The sequence below is a fragment of the Dama dama genome, chromosome 18 (assembly GCF_033118175.1).
Source record: "Dama dama isolate Ldn47 chromosome 18, ASM3311817v1, whole genome shotgun sequence".
Classification (NCBI taxonomy): Eukaryota; Metazoa; Chordata; class Mammalia; order Artiodactyla; family Cervidae; genus Dama; species Dama dama.
The window spans coordinates 46,492,681-46,498,538 of record NC_083698.1 but is presented as its reverse complement, the minus strand read 5'-3'; the positions used below and the strand labels follow the sequence as shown (position 1 = coordinate 46,498,538).

At 44.2% G+C, this 5,858-nt stretch overlaps 1 non-coding gene across 1 annotated transcript; it reads left to right on the top strand.

Moving 5' to 3' along the window:
* Positions 1-690: 690 nt before the first annotated feature.
* On the top strand, positions 691-762 carry TRNAC-ACA (transfer RNA cysteine (anticodon ACA)). The gene has a single exon. It is a non-coding gene; the product is annotated as a tRNA-Cys (tRNA).
* The last annotated feature ends 5,096 nt before the right edge of the window (positions 763-5,858 follow it).

The following is a 5,858-nucleotide window of genomic DNA, read 5'->3' as shown; positions in this document are numbered from 1 at the left end:
CCCAGGACTGATCTCCTTTAGGATGGACTGGTTGGATCTCCTTGCAGTCCAAGGGACTCTCAAGAGTCTTCTCCAACTTCTCCAACAGTTCAAAAGCATCAATTCTTTGATGCTCAGCTTTCTTCACAGTCCAACTCTCACATCCATGCATGACCACTGGAAAAACCATAGCTTTGACTAGACGGACTTTTGTTGGCAAAGTAATATCTCTGCTTTCTAATATGCTGTCTAGGTTGGTCATAACTTTTCTTCCAAGGAGTATGTGTCTTTTAATTTCATGGCTGCAGTCACCATCTGCAGTGATTTTGGAGCCCAGAAAAATAAAGTCTGACACTGTTTCCACTGTTTCTCGGTCTGTCACAGGGACAGGGGCTCTGGGTGCAGCACACCTGGGTGTGGCATAAGCCCTCTTGGAGGAGCTCACCATTAACCCCACCATAGAGCTGCCAGAACTTACACAGGACTGGGAAATAGACTCTTGGAGGGCACAACAGAAACTTGTGCACCAGGACCCAGGAGAAAATAGCAGTGACCCCACAGGAGACTGTCCCAGACTTGCCTGTGGGTGTCTGGGAGTACACGGCGGAGGCATGGATTGGTGGTGGCCTGTTGCAGGGTTGAGGGCACTGAGTGTAGCAGTCCATGCATGGGATCTTTTGAGGGAGGTCACCATTATCTTCATTACCAACTTCCCTGGTGGCTCAGACGGTAAAGCGTCTGCCTACAATGCAGGAGACCTGGGTTCGATCCCTGGGTGGGGAAGATCCTCTGGAGAAGAAAATGGCAACCCACTCTAGTACTCTTGCCTGGAAAATCCCATGGGAGAAGCCTGGTAGGCTACAGTCCATGGGGTCCAAAGAGTCGGACAGGACTGAGTGACTTCACTTCACTTCACTTCAAATAGCAGGGAGGGAACAGCTCCACCCACCAACAGAAAATTGGATTAAAGATTTACTGAGCATGGCCCCGCCCATCAGAACAAGACCTACTTTCCCCCTTTGTCAGTCTCTCCCATCAGGAAGCTTCCATAAGCCTCTTATCCTTCGCCATCAGAGGGCAGACAGACTGAAAACCACAGTCACAGAAAACTAACCAATCTAATCACATGGACCACAGCCTTGTCTAAAAAAATGAGACTATGAGCCATGGTGTGTAGAGCCACCCAAGACAGACAGGTCATGGTGGAGAGTTCTGACAAAATGTGGTCCACTGGAGAAGGGAATGGCAAACCACTTCAGTATTCTTGCCTTGAGAACCCCATGGACAGTATGAAAAGAAGATATAATGAATTATTACTCATCCATAAAAAAGAATGAGATGATGCCATTGCAGCAATGTCAACTACAAATTGGGCTTCCCTGATAGCTCAGTTGGTAAAGAAACCACCTGCATTGCGGGAGACCTGGGTTCGATCCCTGGGTTGGGAAGATCCCCTGGAGAAGGGAAAGGCTACCCACTCCAGTATTCTGGCCTGGAGAATTCCATGGACTGTATAGTCAGTGGGGTCTCAAAGAGTTGAACATGACTGAGCGACTTTCACTTCACTTCAACTACAAATTGGCGCTTGCCAAGAGCATTGCCAATAACTGAACAACCAGGGCATTTGCCATCTCCCTTTGCAGAGACTGGGCTTCCCTGGTAGCTTAGCTGGTAAAGAATCTGCCTGCAATGTGGGAGACCTGGGTTCCGTCCCTGGGTTGGGAAGATCCCCTGGACTGTATAGAGAATTCCAGGGAGATGAAGCTCCAACACTTTGGCCACCTGATGTGAAGAATTGACTCATTGGAAAAGACCCTGACTGGGCAAGATTGAAGGCAGGAGGAGAAGGAGACGGCAGAGGATGAGATGGTTGGATGGCATCACCGACTCAATGAACATGAGTTTGAGCAAACTCCAGGAGTTGGTGATAGGGAAGCCTGGTGTGCTGCAGTCCATGGGGTCACAAAGAGTCAGACAGGACTGAGTGCCTGAACTGAACTGATTGTCCGTGGGGTCAGAGAGTCAGACACTGACTAAGCGACTTTTACTTCACTTCACTTCTACAGATGTTGAACACTGCGCTGCTGCCCCTGTTGACTTTCAACACCCCCTGAGGGAGTTCAGGGTGGAGTGAGGCACGCTGTGCTCCAGGGAATCTAGTGAAGCAGGTCTTTAGATAGTTAGGTATTTTCAGGAACTGATTTCATGATCCCAATCCCTGTATCTCTTCATATCTAAAAAAAACACTAAATTCCTTCATGATGACATCAGCTCAGGACAGGGAAGCCTGGAGTGCTGCAGTCTGTGGAGTCACAAAGAGTTGGACACAAGTTAGTGACTCCACAACAACAAGCTTTAATACAGAGAATGGATATACAACAAGGAACTACTACATAGCATGTGTGTGCATGCTAAACTGCTTCAGTCATGTCCGACTCTTTGCAACCCAGTGAACTGTAGCCCACCAGGCTCCTCTTTCCATGGGGATTTTCCAGGCAAGAATACTGGAGTGTGTTGCCAGGCTTTCCTCTAGGGGATCTTCCTGACCCAGGGACCGAACCTGCATCTCCTGCATTGCAGGCAGATTCTTTACCACTGAGCCAGTGAGGAAGGACAGGGAGCTTTATTCAATATCCTAGGATGAACCAAAATGGAAAAGAACATTCTAAAAAAGAATGTACATATATATGTGTGTGTGTGTGAATAAATTTGCCGTACAGCAGAAATTAACAACATTGTAAATTAGCTAAATTTCAATTAAAAAAAAAAAGTCATGTTCTCAGTGAGGTTTGTCCTGACCCTAATAAACACCATCCAAGCCCTTCATTCTCATTCTCCCTGATTCCACATTATTTTTGTCCACAGCACTTACCATCTTCTAACATACGCTATAATTCCTCTGTTGTGTTTATTTTAGAAAGTTTTCTGCTGCCAGGATCTAAGCTCCATGAGGGGTGATTTCTGCTTTGTTCACTGATGGTTCACAAAAGCCTAGAAGAGTGTCTTGCACATAACAGACACTCCAAAAAGAAAAAATAAAAAACTGTTGAACCTGAGAAATGGAATATTTCTTGCCATGTCAAGAAACAAGGATGTCACAGTCACCCATGATTACAGCCCTTCAGTGTGAGCCTTGAGTCCTGAGGGTTCACAGGAAGGCAAAGAATACCTGACATTTAGCAACCATCAGACTACCGCCACTCCCTATGAAGAAGGAATTCATAGGGCCTGGACTCCATCTCAGGCCTGTCTGTGCTGATCGTGCGTGGCCACCTCTCCAGTGGACTCTGAACTCTGTGCTTAGCGCCTGTGGGAATGACAATGGAAGGATAAGACCCCCTCTGGGCAGGGGAATCTTAAAGAAGAGAAAACAGACACTAATCACCCCTGCCTCCGGACACTATCGATCAGAATGTAAGCACAGGCTTATCGGTTATTAACTATTTGGAATGTAACTGCGGGCTTATTGATTATTGACTGTTTGAACACATAACACGTGAATGATGGGGTTATTGTGGTTGTATTTACCCTTCCTTTGTTCATGTAAGTCTCAAGGGAATTGGGATAGTGGGTTTGGACACATACACATGGGGTATAAAAGATTTTCACAAATGCTGGAACGGGCTCCTTGGCTAAGAGGAGACTCTGCCTTGGGCCCGCCGGTGTAATAAACTGCACTTCACTATCTGCATTGTCCTTCTGAGTGAGTCTGTTTCCCGGAAAGCGTGGCTATAACACCTACAGTGAGCCCCAAGGAAGCTCAGGATTTGAAAAACACAAGACATCGTCCCCAGATGGCTGACGTGCATATCCAAGGAATGATTTCAGTGAACCCAGACTCTTGCATCTTCCCATATGTAGAAAAGGGCTAGCTAGATTCCTTAACTTGGGTCATCTGGTTTTCTTCAATTAACAACAATCTTTCAATGTTTAGACTACCTACCCTTTGTTGCAAAACTTCCATGTAACCTGGCTCCTCCTCTTGCCTCCTCCAGAGCAGTTCTCTCAAGGTTACTTGAGATGCTATCTTCCAGGCTTGAAGTCTCAAAAGTATTCACCTAATAAAATGTAACCCTCAACTTTTAGGTTGCTTGCATTTTTTTTCAGTGGACAAATCTATGAAAGTGGACAGAAAAGATACTAAATGCTGCAGGAATATTAATGGGGAGAGGTTATAACGAGCTGGGAACCAGAGGGAAATCTTTATACAAAATAACCCAATTATTTACATTAGTGTTTTCCCTGTGCTTCCCATCAGAGGGCTCGGTTTTGGGGGAAACTAAGATCCCCAAAGTCACACAACACGGTCACACAACACAGTCAAAACAAAAAAATAATAAATTGATCTTTGAAAAGTGGATAGGATTTTAACAGAGAAGAGTTTAAAAAAAAAAAAGGAAAATGTAATTTCTGAGTCATAAAGACTTCTAGGCAAAGAGGATAAAAGGACAAAAACTCCAGTACTCTTGTCTGGAAAATCCCATGGACCAAGGAGCCTGGTAGGCTACAGTCCATGGGGTCACTACGAGTCGGACATGACTGAGCGATTTCACTTCAGAGGGAAAAAGGTATAGACTTTGTAGTCACCAACTTAGAGAAACTGGCTAATTCTCTCTAAATCTTTTCCTCATTTGTAAAGTGAAGAGAATGATAGTATCACTGAAGACTGTGTACAGGATTTTTAAAAACTTAAATAATGCACCTGGCACATAGTCATTCCTTAGAAAAACAAATTATTACACTGCTCTAACACACTGACATTTATCAAACATACAGTTGAATTCACTTTCACAGTAATACAGTTTGAGTCACCTGGCCTGAATCTCTACAGGTATGCCATTGAATCTTCCATAAAATGGGTTAGGGTGGTGCTCAAGCAGTGTGGTGGAGAAGGGGATGGCAACCCACTCCAGTATTCTTGCCTGGAGAATCCCATGGATAGAGGAACCTAGTGGGCTACAGTCCATGGGGTTGCAAAGAGTCGGACATGACTGAGCAAACTTCCCTCTCTCACGCACACACTAGCCTTGGTCTACAGAGCGACCCTGTATTAGTGTCGTCAATTTGGATGATAAGAAGAGAAATTCCTGCTCAGTGAAATGCAATTATTTCTCTAAGTGAGCAAATCTATGAATTGAAATTGGCACCGCACATACACAGGACTTCTAATTCCAGGTCTATTATTTTTTTCCACAAATTCTCTATTTCTAACCATTTTTATGGATTTGAGCCACACAATTATATTGCTGATCCATTCAATCAATGAAAAACCCCTGATGTTTCTGAAATCTGTCATTGCAGAGACTTCATTGGATAGTTCTCTCTCTCATCAAGAGACTAAGATAAGAAGAACTGAACTTCTGGAGTGTACCTCTCAAGACCACTTTCTGCAGCTTATTGAAGATGTCCTCTACATGGTGTTTTCTTGAAGAAGTTGAACCTCTGTCAGTGGAAACAGTACTTAAGGGGAACTGAGCTGGAAATACCCTTTACTTGATTTCACTCCACACATTTACAAAATGATGTTTCCAGTTTTAAAAAAAATTTACACTAGCCATTGAGAAATTGATAGAAAAAGAACTTAAATGACCAAAAACACTTAAGATATGTGAATAAATACACAGTGAAGTGAAAGGGTTTTTGCCATATCCAGGGATTAATAGAGCGAGAAATACTGTGGGAGAAAATGGCGGGAGGGTACTAGGAAATCACTTAAACAGAGAACACCTGGATCTACTTCTGAGAATGACAGGGTATGAAGGGGGACACAGGACAGCTCAATACACAAACCTGATAAAATGGGCTTAGATGAAGAGTTGGGAGAGGGGTGATTACTGGAGAAACACAATGCTACCTAGATTAAGCATTTACTCTGAGTA